The sequence below is a fragment of the Aegilops tauschii genome, chromosome 1, assembly GCF_002575655.3.
Source record: "Aegilops tauschii subsp. strangulata cultivar AL8/78 chromosome 1, Aet v6.0, whole genome shotgun sequence".
In the NCBI taxonomy this organism is placed as follows: Eukaryota; Viridiplantae; Streptophyta; class Magnoliopsida; order Poales; family Poaceae; genus Aegilops; species Aegilops tauschii.
The window spans coordinates 273,895,058-273,920,205 of record NC_053035.3 but is presented as its reverse complement, the minus strand read 5'-3'; the positions used below and the strand labels follow the sequence as shown (position 1 = coordinate 273,920,205).

Below are 25,148 nucleotides of genomic sequence, written 5' to 3'. Positions count from 1 at the left end.
TTGGATTGGAGGATTTTAACAGGATTTTTGTGTGGTTTCAATCTCAGAAATATATTCTATGAGGTCCTTTCCAATGCTTCATGGTGTACAGGTTTTTAGCATGTCACATAGGCAAAAAATCTGATGTGGCAGGATAGTTAAGAGGAGAGAGAAGATCTTGGTGACTCCAAGAAGAACCAATGCCAAACGCGCGGACCTATGCAAAACACATAAATGAAAGAAGTTTGCCCTATGCATGAGAGAGTTTGGTTGTTAAACAATTAAATGTAGAAAGCTTAGCAACAACAAACTAAGCACCTATGCATTGTAAAATTCAGTTGTTAAACTTTTTAATGTTCTTAGCACCCATCTAAGCATCAGTGCATTGAAAGTAGTCTGAAACACGCTTGGATTACATGATTTTATCATTGAGATTCGTCAGGATTGGGTTCCAAGATGTCGATTCTAGAGGAATTTAGACATGAGGTCCGACTTCTTGGAAAATTTCCTGGCGCGAAAAGTGAGCCACGGTATAAACGGAATTCCGAAGCGTTGAAATCCCCATCACTCGATCGCACGCGTACAGCGCACCGGTGCCCGGCTGTCGCGCGTATGGCCAGCTCCCAGCCAATCACCAGAACTTGCCACTAAACCATGAGCGTACCTAGGCCTAGCATTTCTTTGTGCCTTGCTATGAATGGATCGTGACTGCCGATCTGCGGGTGCAGCTGGGACGGCGGGAATCTTGAATTCCCGGTACAGTACAAACTGCACGCAGAATACTCCGGTACAAGGAATAATATGGTGACGGTGGCAGTGGCACGGCCGGTCCACGAGTTCGTTTGTGCGGTGGATCGGCCTTGCGCGGGGCTTGGATCCAGACAAGCAACGCAGCCAATGACTTCCTCGTGTCTATCTCCATCTCCACGACCTTCGGTGATAATACCGCGTAAGAAAAGCAATGGAGCCACCTCGCCTCTATCTCCATCTCCACGACCCCCTTCGGTGATGATACCGTGTAAGAAGAAACGAGTCAAAGCATCTACAATAATGGATAGCTAATCCGAGCCCTTATACATCCGTGGACGTGTCCGTGCCCGTGAATAATGACCGGACGGGCATTAAATCTTGTCATTTGCAACCATGGTCCTAATTTTTAAAGCATCAAATCCATGCAAACACACGCATAGATCGTTTTGACGAAACATACTCCCTCCGTTCCTAAGTTTTTGTAGAGATTCGCATCTATATACATTTATATGTGGTCCATAGTGGAATCTCTACAAAGACTTATATTTAGGAACAGAGGGAATACAATTTAGTGCACACGAATACAAATTGTTCATACTCAATAATACCCAATCCAAAATAGTTCAAATAAATTTTGTTCATAATGCATAGCTGGTAAATTAAAAGCGAACTTGACTGATTTCAAGTCTGGACCTACATGTGCTCCACAAGAAAATCTAGAAGTTGCATATGCATATTGTTGATCTCGCATTTGTCGATGCATCTCCAAGAAGTTGGCAATGCTCTTTGCATCTTGTTTCGGGAGGCAGACCTCAACACCGGGCTTCTTGAAATCATGCGTGCGCGCTGCCCCTTCACCCTTATCCTCGACAATCATGTTGTGCAAGATTACATAACATGTCATGAGCTACCAAAGTGTCTCCGCTTCCCACATCATCGCAGCTCCACGAACAATACTCCAACGAGGTTGGGGCACTACAAATGCCCTCTACACACCCTTCCTAGATGCCTCTTGCATTGTTGCAAAACGGGTTTGTCCTCTCGAGAATTTCCATCGAGGATTTGGGCATCATATGATTCATCACTAGAGACAACATTAGTAGGGGGTGCATCCTTTTCTTCATTTTTCTGCAAGTCATATAAAGGATACATTTTCTCCAAAACGGTAGCTACTCACTCCGGCATGTAAATCACTAAAGCATTGTTGCAGAAATTATCAATGCAAAAGCGACTAATAGGATGCACTTGTGCATAAGGCTATGAAGCACAATACAATAAGCACATGGCCCTCCTATTCACCGCGAAACCTCATGGGCGCCACATAGAGTACAACTTGTCTGACCTTCATACTAGCATTGCATTTATCACCAGTATTATAAGTTGTTAGTACTGGATGCACCCAAACCGGAGTTTGGAAATAGACTATTATATAAGTTGCTAGGAAACTAGACAATAGGGTGTTTACTACTCTACGAATAAGAAGGTAAAAGCAGGAATTAAAAGACACTACTGTGGTGACAATGCTGAGCAGTAAACTGTTCTCTAGGATTCCGAAGTCATCACCACAAATATGAAAGGCCAACAAGTGTGAACAAACGATCTCTATCGTATCCTCTATCCACTCTTCATATGCACAAGTGGGCGGTTCCCGGTACAGAACATGTTCTACACTAACGTAGACTTCATGCCACATACGCCATCAACAGTAGCTTCCCCACGCATGTTACCACATACAGTCAATTAAGGGTTTCCCCGTGGATGCAACCAGATATGGGTTTACCTGTAACTCCCCTATCAATTGCAAAGATTGGGAATTGATTATTTTACTGTGACCTTCAATTACCTCAACATCCTAACCCGTACAGCGATAATCGTTCCTCTATGGCCAATCACGGCAATAATGCGCGCGAGACCTCCTATCAACATTCGTGAAGAATCCTAACTCGAACATGAAAAAGAGCATATTGGATCTCATGAAAATAATAATAATTCTAATCATAAGAGAGTTCACCCGTATCCTAGAGAACAAATACAACTACTCAAACAATTTAATGGTACACATATAGGAGAGGGTCAAGTTACAAGCCCACATCGAGTCGGTAAAGGGAGAAGGCATGTAGGCGTCGTTGATGATGATGATATTGCGGCAGTGCCCATGGTGGTGATGGAGATGGCCGCGCCGGTTGGGGTGCCGACGCGGTGGAGATGGCACCAGCCCAAAGGCCGGTGCTCGCGTTGGTGAAGCCTCCTCCTCTTCCCTTAATCTTGTCCCTCTTGTATGCTGGTGGATGGAGTAGCAATGGAGATGAACTTGGCTGTGTTGGTGATGAATGAGATATATAGGATACCTCCTCGGTCTCCTCCGTTGATGGGATGCATCCGAGGGCTCAAAGTGAACCTTATCCTCTCCCAAACCCTTCCTTATTGTCCAAGGATCGCGTGGGAACAAACATGTGAGAAATTGGTGAAGAATCCCGTCTGAATGGGCAACTTTCGGAGTTGTCTACATCTCATACGACCATGAAACCGTGAATGGTTGTATGGTACTCCGTCTTGTGTTGTTTGCCTCTTCGATAAATCGGACCCCATTTCTTCATACAAACTCCAATTTTGATGTTCTTGGACTCGTTGGATTCATGAGAGCGGCACCAATCCACTTATTTTCTTAGATATTGATTTAGAGCACTTTGAAAAATAAATAACTTTTCCGCCTTCCGAAACGCCCAGGTCTGGTATTATAAGTCCTCCGTGATGAGCCCATCCTTGGTCCTTTTATCATGCTTGGTCCTAGGTTGCTCCAAAACACCTGTAGAGACAAGATAACAAAGAAAACTAATAAAAACCAAATAAAATACTAAATGTGCAATGCTCACAAGAAATAGTGCAAACACCGGTAATCATGCATAATGGATAACCATTTAGTTCAATAGGACATAATATATGAAGAGAACATACAAAAAATAATCTCTAAAAATATGTAAAATATAGAGCCATCAACCTCCCCACGCTTAAAATTTGCTCATCCTCGAGTAAGAAGGTTGAATACCAAAAGCTCACTTCTACCAACTCTAAAGCTTACATTGAACCAAACCCCAAAAGTGATATCCATGCATGTTCATCATGCAAGCATGCAAAAGTTAACCAGCAAGGGAGTGATACAAACTATCCCCTTATTAGTTATGTTGCCATAGAGGTTGAGAAAGAGGAAAATATTTTTCTGGAGCCCAAATTCCCATTACCAAAGGTTTAGAGAGAAGGTCAATATTATGTTAGGAACACAACATATCATAGACAAAATAAATCATGCATCAGTGATCGCTTCAAAAACACCAACCCAGGCATACCAGGTACAATAGAAAGATTGTCTATTTGTGTTATTCCACCACTCAACTACCTATGTAGCACTGAGTGCAAGCCTATGCCTCTCACTTAAGGGAAAAATAGAATAATTGTTGGGGCTCTGAGAAGTCGAAAACAAAGAAAGTCTTGCATCAACTCAGTTGACCACTAGGCAATGGACAACGCCTTATGATCGATGTCAATGCAAGGAGTCGGGATCGCCATGCTACTAGGATGCACATAGAGCTATGGGTATGTGAAAGCTCTCCTTTGGACAAAGTGTGGGTGCATCCAACTTACTTCCTCATGAAGACCTCGAGCTTTTGAGGATGCTCGTCATCAGAATATATAAGCCAAGTTCCAGAATGTAAGTTCCTCACTAGTATGAAACATCAAGCTCATGAAACTTTCTACTCTACAATGCATGAAGTGGTGCTACTTTGAAGCACAAGTGTATACTAAAGAGGATAATGGTGTGCTCCTTCTCTCTTCCTCACCTTTTTATTTTTTTCTCTTTTTTTGTGGCACCTCCATGGTGCATCTTTATTCTCTCTCTCTCTCTCTCTTAGGAGCAACACCTTACAACGAAGAACAATACACTTTACAATGACTCACTTAAACTAATGTAATCATAACTCAACATTGAAAACATGAGATAAAATCTATATGATGAATGCCTCTAACAGTGTACCAGTATGTGCAATGATCTGGCATAGCATAGACATAAAAAAGACAAGCCATACTATGATCATGCAAGGAAAACGAAAACATGTCTCTAATCATATAATGTAATATGATGGTAGTGCATGGTGATATGCTCGGAATGTCTATGAAAATGCCATGTAGGTAAGTAAGGTGGTTGTTGTGACGCCCGGATAACTAGGCTACAGTAATTCCCTGCTAATGATGCCATGTCACCACTGTTACTGTTCTTAATCTCACGATGATTCAATCCCGTGCGAATTCAAAATTCAAAATCAAGTCAAACAATAAAAAATTTCAAACATTAAAGCTAAAATGTTCTGGATATGACAAATAAATCATAGGCACATATGATGAAGAAAACTCATTTTTATAAAATGCCTAAATGCTCTAAAATAAATAAAACAGCCACAAAAACAATTATATAAATGCCTTTGGTATTTTATAAATTGCTAAACTATTTTAATTCGGGGTAAAACTTTTTATGACAGTGGGTTATTCTGGAACATTATTTTAGGGGCTATTGTCATATTTTACTAAACTAAAATTAATGTGTAACTAAAAGAAAACAAAAACAAAAAATTAAATAAAAAGAAAAAAACAAAAGAAAGACCCCCCCCTTTTCCCTGTTCCCGTGGGCCTCGGCCCACCCGAGCCAACCCACGCAGCTGTGGGGATAAGACCAAGCCCCCCGTCTCTCGGCCTCGTCAGCACCCCCAGATCTTTTCCTCCCCCCGATCTCTCCCCTTCTCGCTCCCTCATCTCCTCCCCACGATCCAATCTGGATCGGGGCCGACCGCATCGCCCGTCGCCGCGCTGACCCCGCCGCCACCTAGCGCCGTCGCCGCCGCCCGCCTCCTCAACCCTCCGCCACACGTGGATCCGGTCGGGGCAGCCGACGCCCCGCACCTCGCCGTTCGCCGCCGCCTGGAGCCACCCCGACGGACTGCCTCCCCTATGTCGCCGGCGTCCCCGTCTTCCTCCTCACGCGCCGCTGCCCGAACCCCTACGGCCCCCGTGAGCTCCCCGTCCTCCTCTCTCCCTCGCGTGTTCCGGCGCACCGCTGCCCGCTCTGCCGGCCCTCCCGCTCGTCCAGCTCGGCGTGCTCGCCGACTGCTTCTGTTGCCCGCTGCGTCGCCGCCTCCCGCTTCCATCGCGGCCACCCGCTGCCGCCTACCTCATCGCCCCGCACGCGCCTGCTTCTTGCGCCGGCTGCCTTCGCTCCTGATCGACCCAGCGCGCGAACGTGCGCTCCCGTGCGCCCCGCGTGCGTGACCCGCGCCATCCAGCCGCAGCCACGGCGCCTGTCGACGCCTGCTCCACCCCGCACGTGCCCCTGCCATCCCGCGCGGCCGCCTTGCTCGCCGTGGCCGCGCTCCGGCAACCACCACGCCTCTGCCGCCTCGCACGAGGCCGCAGCGCGCCTGCTGCTGCCTCCGGCGACCCCTCCTTCGGAAACGGCCGGCCGGCGAGCCCCGCTCTGGCCGCCGGCGCGCTCTGGCGCCCGTGCCCCCGTCGCGGCTCGGTTCGCCCCTCGTTCGGGCGCTCGCCCCGTTAACCGCATTGCCCTGTGCCCGCTATGGCCCCTCTGGGCCTTTGACATGTGGGGCCGCCCCAGAACGTTTTTATAAAAAAAGAAGAAAAATAAAATAAAATAAAATGAATTAATAAAATAAATAAATAAATAATTAGTGAATTAATTAAGTTAATTAATCCTGTTTAATTAATCTGATTAGCTAGTTAGTTTAATTAAATAGTAATTAGATTAGCTAAACCCTAATTAACCTAAACAGAGGATGACAGGTGGGTCCCACTGGACCCACACGCCAGTTTGACCAGTCAACACCTCTGTTGACTGCTGACGTCATGATGACATCAGCGTGCACTATTCTGGATAATGTTGAATTAAATTAATTAAATAAATTCTAAAAATGATTTAAAACTTTAGAAAATCATATAAAATAAACCGTAGCTCAGATGAAAATACTTTCTACATGAAAGCTGCTCAAAACGACGAGACGAATCTGGTTTCGCAGCCCGTTCGTCCGGCAAACATCCCTAACACATCGAACTCGCAGCCTTCCCCCTCCGGTTCATCTGTCTGAAAACGCGAAACACCGGGAATACTTTCCCGGATGTTTCCCCCCTTCGCCGGTATCACCTACTACCGCGATTGGGCACACCTAGCATCACGCTTTGTCATGTCATGCATCATCATGCATTTGTTTGCATTGTATTTATTGTTTCTTCCCCCTCTTCTCTCGCTAGACACCGAGACCAACGCCGCTGCTACCCTGTACGACTACGGTGTTGACGACCCCTCCTTCTCGGCTGAGCTTCCAGGCAAGCCCACCCCTTGATCACCAGATATCGCCTATTCTTCTCTATACTGCTTGCATTAGAGTAGTGTAGCATGTTACTGCTTTCCGTTAATCCTATCCTGATGCATAGCCTGTCCTTGCTACTACTGTTGTTACCTTTACCTGCAATCCTACCTGCTTAGTATAGGATGCTAGTATTCCATCTGTGGCCCTACATTCTTGTCCGTCTGCCTTGCTATACTATCGGGCCGTGATCACTCGGGAGGTGATCACGGGTATATACTTATATGCTTTACATGATACCGGTGGTGACTAAAGTCGGGTCGGCTCGAGGAGTACCCGCGAGTGGATCTTTGTGGCGGAGCGACAGGGCAGGTTGAGACCACCTAGGAAAGAGGTGGGCCTGGCCCTGGTCGGCGTTCGCGGTTACTTCAAAATAACACGCTTAACGAGATCTTGGTATTTGATCTGAGTCTGGCCACTGGCCTATACGCACTAACCAACTACGCGGGAACAGTTATGGGCACTCGGCGTCGTGGTATCAGCCGAAGCCTTCGTGACGTCAGCGACTGAGCGGCGCGCGTCGGATTGGACTGGAACGCCTGCTAGGCTAGGTTTGCTTCCGGCCGCGTTCGCAACGTGCAGGTGGGCAATGGGCGATGGGCCCAGACCCCTGCGCCATAGGATTTAGGCCGGCGTGCTGACCTCTATGTTGTGCCTAGGTAGGGTTGCGACGTGTTGATCTTCCGCGGCCGGGCATGACCCAGAAAAGTGTGTCCGGCCAAATGGGATCGAGCGTGTTGAGTTATGTGGTGCACCCCTGCAGGGAAGTTAATCTATTCGAGTAGCCGTGATCTTCGGTAACAGGACGACTTGGAGTTGTACCTTGACCTTATGACAACTAGAACCAGATACTTAATAAATCACACCCTTTCCAAGTGCGAGATACAACCCGGTGGTCGCTCTCTAACAGGGCGACGAGGAGAGGATCGTTGGGTAGGAGTATGCTATACGATGCTACTTGGTGAACTTACTATCTACTCTCTTCTACATGCTGCAAGATGGAGGCTTCCAGAAGCGTAGTCTTCGACAGGACTAGCTATCCCCCTCTTATTCTGGCATTCTGTAGTTCAGTCCATCGATATGGCCCCTTTACACATATACCCATGCATATGTAGTGTAGATCCTTGCTTGCGAGTACTTTGGATGAGTACTCACGGTTGCTTTTCTCCCCTTTCCCCCCCTTTCGTTTCTTCCTGGTTGTCGCAACCAGATGCTGGAGCCCAGGAGCCAGACGCCACCGTTGACGACGACTCCTACTACACCGGAGGTGCCTAGTACTACGTGCAGCCCGCTGACGACGACCATGAGTAGTTAAGAGGATCCCAGGCAGGAGGCCGGCGCCTCTTTCGATCTGTATCCCAGTTTGTGCTAGCCTTCTTAAGGCAAACTTGTTTAACTTATGTCTGTACTCAGATATTTTTGCTTCCGCTGACTCGTCTATGATCGAGCACTTGTATTCGAGCCCTCGAGGCCCCTGGCTTGTATTATGATGCTTGTATGACTTATTTATGTTTTTAGAGTTGTGTTGTGATATCTTCCCGTGAGTCCCTGATCTTGATCGTACACGTTTGCATGCGTGATTAGTGTACGATTGAATCGGGGGCGTCACAGTTGTTTTGTGGAGATGTGGTGTTTTATGTGTAGGAGAACAAGACAAAGTCGTCCAACGAGTTTGGATATAGCTACGAACTATGCACCAAGTCACAATGCAAGAGTGGGCAATGCATGGTATCGTAGAGGCCAGAAAAATAAGATGAACGGAAGTGCAATAGGCTTCAAACTTTCATTTGTCATAGAGAACTCAAACACTACACAAGAGTATCATGGTGTCATGTTGCATAAGACTCAAAAGCTAAGTACCCCGAGAGGATAGTTTGGCGGAGATAACCCCGTTGCGCGTCCCAGATTGACCAAAGATGTTGGGTTCATCAGCAAAAAGCCTCTACAATCATTCAATCGCTAATCAAGCCACCACTAGAGTGCCCAACTTATGTAATTAGGTGAAAGAAATGCAACTATTCAAAGGACTCCTTTATTAGGTTTTTGATAAAAGAACATTGCAATGTTTTTCAGAAGATAGCAAGATTTCCACCTATCAAGTAAAACAAATGCAAATGAAGCATGTCAAAACAGCGTGACACACTGATGCACGAAAACCTTATGATAAAGAGCATTGCACGGGACACTACACATGCAAATGTAACCTCCCACGCTTAGAACTAAACTAGGAAATTTATGGAAGTGAAAAAGTGCAGTTATAAAAAGAGTGTGGAAAGTGGTTACCTCCCCAAGCTTAAGATTGATAAAGGGTTAGACACTTTTACCATTGAGGTGCATATGATCTCTCTGTTAATTGAGATGGACCTTGCTTCAATTGATCTCCTTTTGTGGTCCAGTGGTTGCCCTCCTATAGAACCTGCTAGAGAAGAACTAAATATAAAATGAAATATTTTAATGCTTTTGTGTTTTTTTTAAATAGCACAAAGGATTAGCAACACAAGTGATAAAACATATGCCTTACAATGATCAGTTCGTCAACCTAAGCACCACAATTATGTTAATAAACTTATTCTGAGAGGCCTCTCCTAGGGTTGGATGAAGTGCAAGTGGGACAAGATAAAGACACAAGTGTGCAGCTCCTAGCTAGGTGCCTAATTAAAAACAGAGATCCTCACTTAAGGTGGGAAATTTGATAATAAGAAACTTTTATTTGCGTGAGGTTCCAATTGGAAAACTTTACCGGGCACTTGTTGGTGACGTTCGGCATGTTGAAGCAACCAAGTGGCTTGTGTGGATTTTTATACGGTTGACACCATACCATACACATCACCACATGATGTCCAAGTCCCTACGAAAATAACACACAAAATAAAAACATCGATTATATGTACGAATGGAGTTTGTTTACCCAACTGGGCAAAAGAAATAAAGGACATAACTGCTAAATGGAATTATTGTTTACAGAGTTTTAGAGGTAGTTAAACTAATTACCGTGCAAATAATCGGTTAGACAATATCTCGGCGACCTCAGATGACGAAAATAAATCAGATAGAGGTATTTTTGTCCTCATACGAGTGCACATACGACCGGGTGTGGTTATATCGGACATTGTCATGCGTTCTGGTAATCAATGCCTAGTTATCACCCACTCATATGAGCTCGCGCACGAGTGTGGGCGCTCGAATGGAGCATCGTCTTGTGCTCTAGAGAACTGCTTGTCAGGGTGGTCTTGGCATATGAGAGCTCATGCTCGTACAACACGTAGTCTTTTGCCCGGTGAAGCTGTTCTTCGTGGATTCCAGTTGATACAGCCGCACGTACGAGCACGAACGCTCGTACGATAGGCCGTCTTTTGCTCTAGACCTCCTGTTGTTTGCGGCCACGAGCTCATACGAGCGCGTACGATCTTGGCGGTCGTATGCTACACCGTCATTTCTTTTGGAGCTGCAAACTTGTGGTTCCTCCTCACATTAGGGACATAGCATATTTGCAATAAAAATAGGAGGAGGTACGCAACAAAATAAAAACTAACTACATGCTATAAATTTTACCAGTGAAAACTATTGAAACCAACTCAAATAAAAACTACGCAAACAGAAAAAAATGCCAACGCAACATGAATGCAACTAGATTCAATACACAAAGGTAAGAAAGACACCCACAGACTTCTGGGTTACCTCCCTACCAGTGCTTTATTTGTAGCCGTATAGCTAGGCTTCGGTGCTCCGTAAAGTCATCCACCTGGTTTCCAAGGGATTTCAACCCCGATTGAGAGACCCACCTCCAACCGGGGTTTGGAGCACCTCATAGCAGAGCTTGGTCGGATGTGCACTCGCTTACGATGCATCTATATCATGTATCTAAATTCGTACTCGCTCTTTGACGAGCACCGATGCACGAAGCTTAGTGACCATGTATCCTCATCTGTCCGCAACGAGAGAGTTAGAAAAATATTTAAATTTAAATCCTTACCACAATTATCGTTGTGGGTGAGCGGTTCATAATTTTTTGTTGAAGCGGGTGATTCACCCTTTGAAGATTGCAACTCTAGCCCATCATTATGAATGACTTTAGTAAATTCATTCAGACTATCAAAGTCCTCTCGAGAATTTTCATCGAGGATTTGGGTATCATATAATTCATCACTAGAGATAACACTAGTAGGGGCGCAACCTTTTCTTCATTTTCTTGCAAGTCATGCAAAGGATACATTTTCTTCAAAGTGGTAGCTACTCGCTCCGGCATGTTAATCACTAAAGAATTATTGTAGAAATTATCAATGCAAAAGAGACTAATATGATGAAATTTTGCATAAGTGCTATGAAGCACAATACAATTAGCCCTTGGCCCTCCTATTCGCCGTGAAACAGGATCATAATTGTACTTACATTGATAAGTGAAATGCCCTTCAGTTTTACAAACATCAAAAGTGATCTGATATTCTTTGCATATTAGTGATGACCACTCGTCCAATTTTTGGAGCCATTCTTTTACCTTCTCTTCATCAATAGCCAATGATGGGCTTATGTCTCTCTTGTCCTCAATCACAGTTTTCATCTGTTCATTGAGAGAAATCACGAAAGACATGCTTAGTATTTTTTTGGGTTAATAGCAACAACAAAAAGATAAACTAAGTGCGAGCGGGTAAGTAAGGACCTAGCGCTATGCTCCACGGCAACGACATCGGAAAACTCTTGATGACCTGCAAGTGCATGGGGCTATTGTATCACTATCGTGATAAGAAAAGTGTCGAACCCACAGGGAGCTAATAGGAAGGCACCACAACCACGCAACCATGCTGTCACTTAACACGGTTACGTATGCACCCAAGCTGGAGTTTGAAAATAGCCTATTCTATAAGTTTCTAGGAAACTGGATAAGAGGGTGTTTACTACTCTACGAACAAGAAGGTAAAATAGGAATTAAAAGAGACTACGTTAGTGGAAACGGTGCTTGAGCAGTAAAGTGTTCTCTAGGTTTCCGAAGACACCACCACAAATATGACCTGTGCAACAAGTGCAGAGCAAACACTCTCTATCATATCCTCTATCCACTCTTTATATGCATAAGTGGGAGGTTCCGGGTACAGAACATGTTGAAAGTGCAACTAATCCCCGGGTGGTTTTGGTAATTCATAACAACATATATCTCATTGAAGTATTGTCCATTCAAGATAAATATTTCAGGATGTTCAATGATTGGCATGGCAAGGATTAGAGATGTGGACCCCTCAAAATGCTAAGGACAAGGATTGGCAAAAGCTCAAGACTCTACATTTTTGTTTAAGTGATCAAACATCACATTGAGTCCATAGGAAAGCCAATACTATTAAAAGGGGATGAGGTGTTGCCTAATGATCTGTTTGCTCAAAGTGCTTAGTGATATTGCTCCAAAACCCTCAGCCACTTTCTCTATCCAAATATGTCCAAGCCCTAAATTCCAACTCGGTCCCACCGATACTTCCTACCTGGAGCCACCGAGTTCATCTGGACTTAGCCACTGCCAAAACCCTAACAATTTGACTTCACCTATATGGATCTCGGTCCCATCGAGATGGCCTTGCCAGCTCTTTGTTGCTTGTTGCAATTGTTTCGGTCCCACTGAAAATTTGAATCGGTCCCACCGAGATGGCTTGACCAACTCTCTATAGCCTTATTACTTCACTTTGGTCCCACTGAGATGATGCAATCGGTGCCACCGAGACGAGGTTTCCCCTAAGCCCTTGCACATTGGTCCCTCCGAGTTGTTTCCGTCGGTCACACCGAGATTCCTAACGTTCATATTTTTACACAGATCGGTGCCACCGAGTTTTCTGATCGGTGCCACCGAGATGGGTCAAAAGTGTGTAACGGTTAGATTTTGTTTGGAGGTTATATGTACCCCTCCACCCCTTCCCCCTCATTGAGGAGAGCCATCAGAATGTGCCTACACTCCCACCATTCATTTTCTAAGAGAGAACCACCTACTCATGTGTTGAGATCAAGAGATTCCAATCCTATCATTTGAACCTTGATTTCTATCCTTCCCCAAGTTGCTTTCAACTCAAATCCCTCTTCCACCATAGCCAAATCTGTGAGAGAGAATTGAGTGTTGGGGAGACTATCATTTGTAGCACAGGAGCAAGGAGTTCATCATGAACACACCATCTATTACCTTTTGTAGAGTGGTGTCTCCTGGATTGGTTAGGTGTCGCTTGGGAGCCTCCTACATGATGTGGAGTTGAACTAATAAGTTTGTAAGGGTAAGGAGATCGCCTACTTCGTGAAGATCTATGTGAGTGAGGCAAGTCCTTTGTGGACGATGGCCATGGTGGGATAGACAAGGTTGCTTCTTCGTTGACCCTTCATGGGTGGAGCCCTCCGTGAAATCACGCAACCGTTACCCTTCGTAGGTAGAAGTCTCCATCAACGTGGATGTATGATAGCACCACATATCAGAACTACGCCAAAATTCTTCGTGTCCCCATTGCGTTTGCCTTCTCCAAATCCCCTTCCTTTACTTACAAATGCAATGTTTTAAATTCCGCTGCTATACTCTTAGAATTACATGTGTAGGGTGATACTTCTCCAACGTATCTATAATTTTTTATTGTTCCATGCTATTGTATTATCTGTTTTGGATGTTTTATATGCATTAATATGCTATTTTATATTATTTTTGGGGCTAACCTATTAACCTAGAGCCCAGTGCCAGTTTCTGTTTTTTCCTTGTTTTTGAGTTTCACAGAAAAGGAATACCAAACGGAGTCCAAACAGAATAAAACCTTCGCAATGATTTTTCTTGGACCAGAAGACACCCAGGAGACTTGGAAATGAAGTCGGAGGAGCCACGAGGCGGCCAAAAAGACGGAGGGCGTGCCCCCCACCCTTATGGGCCCCCCGTGACCCTCCTGGCCTAATTCTTTCGCCTATATATTCACATATATTCCCAAACCACCAGAGGGAGCCACGAAAACACTTTTCCACCGCCGCAACCTTCTGTACCCGTGAGATCCCATCTAGGGACCTTTTCCGGCACCCTGCTGGAGGGAGATTCGATCACGAAGGGCTTCTACATCAACTCTATTGCCCTTCCGATGAAGCGTGAGTAGTTTACCTCAGACCTATGGGTCCATAGCTAGTAGCTAGATGGCTTCTTCTCTCTCTTTGATTCTCAATACCATGTTCTCCTCGATGTTCTTGGAGATCTATCCGATGTAATACTCTTTTGCGGTGTGTTTGCCGAGGTCCGATGAATCATGAATTTATGATCAGCTTATCTATGAATATTATTTGAATTTTCTCTGAATTCCTTTATGCATGATTTGATATCTTTGTAACTCTCTTCGAACTATCGGTTTGGTTTGGCCAAGTAGATTGGTTTTTCTTGCAACGGGAGAAGTGCTTAGCTTTGGGTTCAATCTTGCGGTGTCACTACTGCAGGATGCTGCTAACGCGACACTACGATCAGAGACCCTTCGACGAAACTGTGTGTGATGCCATAATCGCAAACGGTGGTGTAAAATAACCGGTAAAAAGGTGCAAAACGTTTGCGATGGAGGATGCATCAAACACGGTTCAGATTTTAGTTGCGTGTGTGATGCAGGGCATACGGTTCAGCTCAATTAACTGTTTGCGATGAGGAGGAACATAAAAAGCGGGAAGCCAGATGAAGGTGTGTGCGATGTACAGCATACGGTTCACTCGGATGAACTGTTTGTGATTAAGCAACACAAAAGAAACGGTCAGCCCGATCAAGGTGTGTGCGATGTATATCATACGGTTCACTCGGATGAACTGTTTGTGATTAGGCAAGAGAACAGAAACGGTTCAATATAACAAGATGTGTGTTATACTTGGCAAACAGGTCTAATCAGAAATGTGTGCGAAGACCGATAATAACACAGACGATTGCTTCTAATAAGACGTATGTGATATGCTCTGTCTACACAACATCTATTGGCCATTGGGGGACGGGTGGACATCCGGATACGCCATAAGGATGCGAAGAGGCATTCCTATCAGCAAGGACTAGCTGTTCCACCAGTATCTCATGTAAGAAAACTATCAAGTTAAGTGTGCTCAGACTGGAGCAGCCATGAGATGGGTGACTGGATGGGAAGTTGTGTTGATGTTAAATTAACTGATAGGATGTTGATCGAAATGACCCATTCCCTCAGCTAATTTAACCTCGAGGTCCTTGTTTTTTTATTTTTTATTTTTAACACTTGTTAAAGAAGGTCTACCGCATTATTTTTGACAATGTGCGATACGTGGCATACAGTTTCTCCATCCGACCTGTTTGTGATGGAATAGGTCAGTGTGTGTTGTGGGCAAACGCTTGCTAGTATTCAACCGTTTGGGATTGACGAATTCATCACCGACGGGTTCCCTAGTATGGTCCGTGTTCATCTGATCATCATCTACTTCTTGTTCTAGCTCGATGTTCCTTCTATGCTAAGTTTCCATTAATTGATGGTGTTTTATGAACACGCCACCATTTCCCGCCATTTCCTCACCTGTTTCCCCCCACCCTACTATATTGCGCATAGGCGGCGCGCGACGCATGGAGGCGACAAGCGCAGCCTATAGCACATCCACCTTTTTCAAGCATGCCAACCCACCAAAGCGCCGCCTTTGCCATCAACATCGTCGACGAGGCGCCACGACCCGTCGAGGCCGAGGCGCTCCCCGGCAATGCGATGGACGACGCCGTGATGCGCGTCATCGCCAGGGTTGAGCAGATCTTTGGCGCATGGCGCTTGAGCGCCGCGGATCAAGATAGGCATGTCAGCGCCGACAGGCTGCAGCTCGCCGTACAACATGATCGATGACGCGTCACAGAGCAAGCTAGGCGCGTCCGCGCCGATAGTCTGGGGCTCGCCGCAAGGCGAGACCGTTGGAGCGCCACAGAGCGAGAGGCGCGGCGCGCCGCACAGCAAGAGCAGATCCATCGGCGCTTGCATGTTGTCGACACAGCGTCGCAGCTGGGTACACGTCCCGTCAGTACCCCCATTCCTCGCCAGGAGTGGGCAGAGGCCCTCAGCATCGTACTTGCACCAGAGGCCGGCCGCGCCGTACTTGCACCGGACGCCCGTTGCGCTGTTCGCATGGGTGGCGCCGTTCGCCTTGTCCACGGCTCGCTGGATGCCAACGCGCTGGTCCGTAGGCTCGACCGCCTCCTTGGCCCAGGTGTCCACCTGGGCGCAGTAGAGGAACATGGCCGTCGCATCCTCGAACTGGTGATCTCCGATGAATTAGCCAACTTGGAGCTCGAGATCACGCTCCAGATGCACCGCGACCGTGTTGACCGCTTGGACGAACGCCTGCACGAGTTCAGGCAGAGCCAAGAGCTACCCTAGGCAAGGGCTGCTGGTCATGGTCTCATGGACGCGTTTTATTTTGAAAAGTCGTTTCGACGTGGATAGCTATGTATTCACAGCAATCATAGTATTGCTCTGTTTATTGCTCTGTTTCAATGTGTGTACTCTGTTTTCCATCCCTATATGTTCTGTTTCAATGTATGTATATACGCTTTCCATTCTGTATGTGTGGATGATAACAGCTAGATTGAAATTAGTATACAAAAACAGACAGAAAATGGAATTCATAATATATATATATATATATATATATATATATATATATATATATATATAAATTGTTCATTAGTTCATCACAGAATACATCTGGGCTATTCTGTTACGCGTAACAGAATATTATTCTGTTACCCTACTTGAACTGATGAATTCAAGCGGTTGAACTGATGAAATTCGGGCGGTTGAACTGATGCTTTCTGTTTCTGTTAAAAATCGTCTTCTTTAGTTCATTTTTTTGCAATTTTTTTTGTCGAAATGGGGCATGTAATATATCGTTGGAAAGCTCTTGACATCTACATTACAATCATATAATTTGCTTTTGCAAAAAATTATGGTTTAAGAGCAGTTTTGAAAAAACCATTTTTTCAAAACCGAAAACGTGAATCGTATTTTCGACCTAATTTTCAAACGGTTTCTCGGAATTGAGCAAATGAGATGGCGTTGGAAAGCTTTTGAAAATCCGCATCTTCCATATATCTACTATTTTTTTCAAATTCTATCTGATTTAAAATTAATTTGAAAAATGGTGAAATTCTGGGTGAAACGTATTTTCGCTGATTTTTGCAAAAGGTTTGTCGGATTGAAGCAAACGATAGGGCGTTGGAAAGCTATGAAAAATGCGCAACTTTCGCGTATAGAAAGTTTTTTCTAATTCCTTACGGTTTAAATATGAATTCAAATACGGTTAAAGTTGGTTTGAACATGATTTTGTTAAAAAGTTTATTGAAATGGGGCAAATAATATACCATTGGAAAGCTACCGAAAATGCGAAACTTAGTCATGTTGAATATTTTCTCGAATTCGCAATCGTTTAAGGGTACTTTTGAATACGGCAAGACGGATCCTGCTATTTTCCCGTCTGAAAAACAGAGTACTCGTACTGATATATGTGTGTGTTTGTACTGAGCTATTCTTTGTAGAGTAATTTTGAATGTTCTGAAAAAGAGTTCTTGTACTGATGTTTGCATGAGTTTGTACTAAGCGTGTTTTCACTAACTAGACTTTGCTCTGTTTTTTGGTAATTATTTTGCTCGTAAGTTTTCAACAGTTTACTATATCGTCGCCCCTGTACTTGCATGGTTTGTATCATCGAATTAAATGATATTTTTTTTAAAACAAATTTTTTTTATTTTTTTTGAACTAACCATTTTTTTACAACGATGTTCTAGACTTCTCTTATTTTACGACTTGTACTTTACCATTTGAATTGCATGGTGTTTCTTTTTGCTTGAACTTTTACAATTTGAATTTCTGTCTTTTTTTTATTCCGAACGGACCACCATTTTTAACTTGTATTATCAATATTTTTAATTAAATCATTTTTCCTTTGTAGAACGGACCACCGTTTTTGTTTGTACGGATTAGTTGTAGAACTTGAACGTCAACGTCACGGAATTACACTTTGGAGGGATCACCCTCTCCCATCTGGACTGACCACAAAACTTGCATCGGGAAACTCACAAAAACAAGGACGATTACAACGAGATCGACGAGAATGTATGAACCATACCATTTTTAGCTCAGTAAATACTATACACAAAACAAGCAGAACTTATTAAACAAGATGTTTTTGAAGTTTCTCACATTAACACTTTTTATAATACAAAATTGAATGGTTCACTTTTACCTCCTCTCTTTAAAGTATTACAAACTGATGAACTAAAATAAAATGGTGAGCACAGTGCATTTTTGTACCACAGTTGGTAATAGGGGCACAATCCATGTGAATTGTATAAAAGGTAAGTACCAGTAAAAATGGATTGCTGGTGTTTTTATAGAGTTTGTAGTACCATCACAGTCAAAGTTCATACTGACATAAGCTCTGATCGTGCTCCGGCCAGAAAAACATACATAAGTACACTGCGGCCAAAGTATTACAAACTAACAAACATAATCAGCCACCTCACTAGAACAGAGCATCTCAGACGCCTCTACTCCTGTTGCTTTTCCTTGTGCAGGAGGCTGTTGATAGAGCACGCAGTAACACAGGGGGCCATGGTAGCGACATGCGCAGTGACGCAGGTCTCCGAACTGATGGTCGCGACGAACTCGGCCACCCTGAAGCCACGGGGTTGGACTGAGCATGTCGCTGAAGTTGAGTAGAACATTTAGGAATTAGGATAATTAGGAAACAACAAACAGGTGAAGAAATCGTGAAGTGAAATGAGTTATAGAAGACTGTATGCATTACACCTTGCTGATTATTGCTGATTTCTCAACTGAAACTGTTTACTACACAGCTGCCATATTTGACCGAGCTACCCTCAAGTCGCTGGAATGGACAAAAGTCTTAATCAGAATCTCACCAACATTTGACACTAGAATGAATTTCTGAAAACTTACCTAGTTTGGTTAGCTGCTGACTTGAGAAGAGCCATCCTTTTTGCATCGAAGAGCTGCTGTGATGTACTCAGCAATTGCTTTTTCTGATCTTACAAAATTATGTCCGATGAATCTCTTTAATATGGATGTGTGAACCTTCCAAAATTAAATATGGATGTGTAAACATGGCATCTTGTTTTTTTCGAGAAAAACAATAGGAGCGCATCCGCATAGTTATTCATCTCCATATCAATAATACTTGGCCATCAAAAACCCGACAAATGTTTTTTCTTGAAAACACACAACACAATTTTGGAATGCATCAGTACAAGCTGACATTTTTCAGTTTTCAGAAGCAACCAAACTTGCTAATTAATACTCATGTACTTACTGGGACCACATACATATCCTAATATTAGTAATCATGTACTTACTGTAGCCTGCACTCAGCTCCTTGAGCGATCGGCCACAAAACAAGAAGTTGTACTGTTGAGCAGGAGGTCCTCGACCCCGTGACTCCTCCAGCAGGCTCCACTGTTTGTTCAGCGCTCAAGCAAAAATAATTGTAGGGTGCTCAGCGCTATATTATTCAACATGACAAAATTGAACGTTCAACATTAGATGGGGACTTGGACGGGGTGCAGTGCTCTACTCGGACGGCGCCCAATGCTCAACTTGGACGGGGGAGTGCTCCCTGAAGCTCCAGTGGTAGTTGGGGTACATCAGTAGCAGATCGGGGAGGAAGGGGTTAGGCGAGAAGATTGAGCAGTGGTAGGGCACGACCGGAAGTGTCGGCTGTGGCCCAACCGCTGCACGCCGGCCCTCCGGCGACGGGGATAAGCGCGGTGAGGGCGGCCCTTTTCCAATAGAACTAAATCTAATAGGAAACTTGAACTTTTCCTAATGAATTGCAGCAGCTGACAGACTGCCCTGTGATTGGGTCCTCGACGAGCAAGACCAGAATCTCATCATTTTTTTTTCAAACGGAGGCAAAGATTGCCTCATCTATTAATTAAGAAGAAGAGAATTGCCCAGTTAATTCTGGAAAATCGGGCAAAAACCGAAACAACAGGGGCCAAACCCACTCCCATAGACTGAAACACACAGGGCAAAGCCCACCCATATCGACGACAAGTCAACCTGCGGCCAGACAACGCAGCTCCAACTCAGACGAAGAACTCAGAAAAACAAAAACCAGGCACGGCTGGCGCCAGGAAAGATCACCGAACGGGCCACCTGCAGCCAGTCATCGTACACCACAGGGCCCCGCCGCCGCAGCTTCGACTCCATAACAACAAGCAAACCGAGGCAAAACCGTGGACACGCCGGAGAAGAGCCGACTACCGCAACCATTGCCACGTCGCTGACATCGCTCCCACCATCATCGTTGCCACAGAAGTCTGGTCGCCACAGATTCTCTCGGGGCCGCCGCCCCGACATCCACCGCTCTGTCGCGCCCAGCGCAATCAACCGGTATCGCCTTCCGGGGCCGCCGCCCCGACACACCACCGCTCCCCTCGAGCAGCAACGCCGCACAACCCAGCTGCCCGCAGCCCACGCTGCTAAGGGCAACCGCTCGCAGACCACAAACGTCACACCACATCCGGGGCCGCCGCCCCGACGTACAGTCAGACCGCCCCCACTAGGGCACATCGACCGAGCCGACACCCCTACCGCCCAAGCGGGACAAGGATGCCACCCAACCAATGTCGAGATAGAGCCCCACCTCATAGAGCTGCCACTCACATTGTTCCCGAGATCGCCATCTCGACGTACAACCAGAAACCATCCGGAGCCGCCGCCCCGACGTCCACTGTCCCCAATGACGAAGAGATCCATGCAAACTGCAACATGCTGACTCTCCAAGGCGATGCCTCAAAGAAGGAAACGATGTAGCCGCCGACATCGCCCGCTCCGACAATCCGAAGCTAGGGATTTCTCCCGGAGAGTCGTGCAATGGAGCACCACGGCAACACCTTCAAGAAGGGGAACGACACCATGGCCATGGCGCCGCTGTTGCCGGCACCGACCCAAGGTCAGTGCTAGACTTTCGCCCGGAGCTCCATCACACCTCCGAATCCGAGCAGATCGGAAGCACTGCATAGCACACAATCCCCATCGTCGACATCCACCAGTTCCACCTTCCCGCCGCGCCAAGCTACCCCCACCGTCGACTACCAAGCTCATGCGCACTCGACGCCCCGCAGGGGCACCTCCACCACGGTGAAGCACCACACCTGACGGGAGGGCCAGACCCCAGATCCGCGACCTCCACGCCGAAGATCCACCGGAGCGCCGCACCACCACTCCACCGCGTCCCCGGGGCCGCCGCCCCAACATGCCTGCGCCAGTGAGCCACCGCTCCTGCCCCCAGACGAGATTGAGAGCCGCCGACGCCACCTAGGGGAGGAGCTGCCCCCGACATCATTTGGCAGCGGGGGGCCGCCGCCACCGCGGCGCAGTGCCGGCGGCAGCGGCGGCGAGGGGGCGCGGGAGAAGGGGGGTCTTCGGCGGCGGACGGTGGCGCCCCCGGTCACCTGGGGAGCAACACAGGGGGGGGGGGTCTCATCATCTTTGATATTGTAGAAGTAGCAACACATTTTGCCCGGCTTGTCGACTCCCAGCCCAATTTTCCTGAGAACCAAGATAGACAAGAGAGAAAATTTGTCTATCTTACAGCTAAAAAATTAAACACATAAAAAAAAATCAGTTTTTTGGCTCTCAACCTCCTGCATATATATTTGAACTGATATTTTTCTGTCATTGAACATTACTGCCTCTCGAGTATGAACTATGCAAACTTTATTTTGGCCGAACTGTTAGAAATTTTCTATGAAGTGAAAACTATCATACAATATAAAACTGAATTATTTTTTTAACACGCACACTGCACTGTTTCAGCTTTTCTTTATGAACTGGTGATAAAATACATACAGGGCTGCTACACCAGTAGCAAATTCACGAATACATGACTTTCTTTTTGGAGAGCAATCTGACAAGTGTTATAGGAAACCACTGAACAAGTACATGTTTTGAACTGCTCAAGAACACGCATCAAGCAAAAAAGTACAAACCACTTCTGATTCACTAAAACGTGAGCTAATTTTCAATAGCGATTCACTAAAACAACTTCTGATTTTTTAAACATCTAGCTTCTCATTATTTTCAATTTGAACTTGCTTGTTTTTTGTTTTTAGCAACGCGAAATGAAGCAGTAAGCAAGAGACGGGACGGGGGTCAGTACCTGCCGGTGCCGGCGGAGAAGCGCGGTGGTCATGCCAGCGAACATGGGGCCAATGATGACGTGAATCACACGAAAAACACACAAAAAATTCTCAAGTAATGTAATCTGTAGCAAATTTCCATGTTGAACTTTCCTAGTTCAGATCATTGAACTCTCCCAGCCGGTGATGCTTCTCTCAGGAACGGAACCCAGTGGACCCTGCACACGGAAAGCCCATCGCGGCAATGTTAGTACTTCCCAAGGTGCTGCATCTGTACTCAGTATGGCGATGTCTTTGTACTGCCCAAAAACATACGTGAGAGCACAAAGTAAACATTTTTTAAAATTTGTGCTCACAGGTATAGTGACAAACACCTAAAGAACATGTTCTTTTCACATCTTCCCAACTACTCAATTAGTAGAACAACACATCTATGCATTTTCATAGCCGGAGCAAAGAAAGAGATAGATTGTTGTGAGAGAGTGTCGTTGATGCACGCAGAGGACTACCATCAGCGCTCAACTTGGACGGCTGCCAGCAACCGTGGTGGACGGGCTGGTGGTGCTGCCTTATTGGCATATGCAATGCAGGAATCACAAGTTCGAAAAAACTAACTATGAAATTTGCATCACTGAGCAGCTTTTGTGCGTTTAGCCTCAGAAATTTGTCTGGCGCAGCATAGACTGCAGCAAGAACACAAATTCAGGAAAACACCAAAAACACTCTGAACATTCAGGGGTTCTGTTTTTTGTTCTACATACTATAATGAAAGTTCAGTCAGAACCTGTCTCCTACTTGATCGCAGCAAAGGACCTGGTCGTTCATCATCGATCGAAGTACTTGAATAGATGGAAAGAGTAGGCGATTATTTATCATGCACTACATAATATACTTTTGTATATGCGTAGCTAACCTGACGTTGACACGTCATGGGGTGGATTCCGGCCTAACCCCATGTTGCCAAGTCAAAAGTTGACACAAGATTAGTTTCAGTGCGACTAAATGGCATGATTCATCAGTTCATCAGTTCAATCAAAAAGTCACAGGTTAATGGCCAATTTTTCAATGGTTCAATTCAAAATTCAACAATTAATTTTTTCAACTGTTCAAACCGAGGAATGACAGCTAACCCATCATACTTCATGTAATTTCTTATAGAAAACGATTCACGGCCAAATTTGCAAGCACACATACTTCCTGTAGAAAACGGATACACTATCTTTAATCTGCAACACTATCTTTCTTTTTAGAGTATTGTCGGTGTCAAAACCGGCGGATCTCGGGTAGGGGGTCCCGAACTGTGCGTCTAGGATCGATGGTAACAGGAGACGGGGGATACGATGTTTACCCAGGTTCGGGCCCTCTCTATGGAGGTAATACCCTACTTCCTGCTTGATTGATCTTGATGACTATGAGTATTACAAGAGTTGATCTACCACGAGATCGTAATGGCTAAACCCTAGAAGTCTAGCCTATGTGTATATGGTAATGAATGTGTCCTATCCGGACTATGCTCTCCGGTTTATATAGACACCGGAGAGATCTAGGGTTACATGGGGTCGGTTACATAAGAAGGAATCCTCATAGTTGATCGCCTAGCTTGACTTTCATGCCAAGGAAAATCCAATCCGGACACGAGTATGGTCTTCGGTCTTCATGTCTTCATAGCCCATCAGTCCGGCCCATCGATAGCAGGCCGGACGCCCGAGGACCCCGTAGTCCAGGACTCCCTCAGTAGCCCCTGAACCTGGCTTCAATGACAAGGAGTCCGGCGCGCAGATTGTCTTCGGCATTGCAAGGCGGGTTCCCCTTTCTCCGAACTCCAAGATAGTCTTCGGATGTAGTAGATATATCCGGACCTGTATGTATAGTCGCAGAAAATATACGAGCCTAATTTATTGGCAACCGTTTACGATATCACGCCTGCCCGGTCACTATTTCCAACCGTTGGCTGGCGCGTCGCCCCATGTCTCGGGACGCGGTTTTAGTGGCTTGTCTTGCCAAGGCAGAGATCGTGTTCCCTTATTCACGGGATTTTCTTTAATGCAGGCGTGGGTAACCCAACCGTCCCCTGGGTACAACTCTCTGGAGATTGGTAAGTTTCGAGACCCAGGTGGATAAGCTTAGTGCTTGGGGTCTTTAAATAGGGTCTCAGACTTGTCTTCTTCCTTTGCGCTCGCTTCTTCCTCAACCCTAGCCACCCCGAGTTCCAACCCTCGGGTCCCCATCGCCACCAGCCCCAATCATGTCCGGATCCAGCCGTCCAGGCCGGTGGGTGGCTTATTCTGTCACAGAGGAGGATATTACGAAGCTCCGCACAGCGAGGTATCTGACCCCAGAAATCCTCCATCGGCTTCCTGCACAGGGGCAGGTCATTCCTACCACCAAATCTGGCGAGAGGGTAGTGTTTGTGTCCCACTTCCTCCATGGGTTAGGGTTCGCGCTTAACCCCTTCATCCGGGGGCTCATGTTTTACTATGGGTTAGACTTTCACGATCTGGCCCCGGACTCTATTCTCCTCATCTCGACATTTATCGTCACATGTGAGGCCTTCCTCCGGACTCCTCCGCACTTTGGTTTGTGGCTCAAGACCTTTGACGTGAGGTCGCAGGTGACAGAGGAGGAGCAGGCAGACTGCGGCAGCGTTACAATAGGCAAGCTTGCCAGCGCAGTTTGGTTTGAAGGATCTTTCGCCAAGTCTTTCGACCTATGGCAGCAGGGGTGGTTTTATATCAACGAGCCGCGGGGCTCCAAGTGGTCAGCTACGCCTGCGTTTCGACTGGCCCTCCAATTCAGCTTGCTTCATGGATCAATAAGGGACTGGACTGGGGATCCGTCAATGAAGTGCAGACACTGCAAGATCGCGTCCG

The 25,148-nt window shown here is 45.8% G+C and overlaps 1 long non-coding RNA gene across 2 annotated transcripts; it reads right to left on the bottom strand.

Annotated features, from left to right (window-relative positions):
* Positions 1-18,460: 18,460 nt before the first annotated feature.
* On the bottom strand, positions 18,461-21,616 carry LOC120976461 (uncharacterized). 2 transcript variants are annotated; one of them, XR_006671713.2, is made up of 4 exons: positions 19,489-21,616; positions 19,076-19,210; positions 18,926-19,004; positions 18,461-18,821 (listed from the first exon to the last, which is right to left on the bottom strand). It is a non-coding gene; the product is annotated as an uncharacterized lncRNA (long non-coding RNA). The 2 variants fall into 2 exon arrangements; XR_005771982.3 differs by having other exon boundaries at positions 19,076-21,616.
* Positions 21,617-25,148: the final 3,532 nt, after the last annotated feature.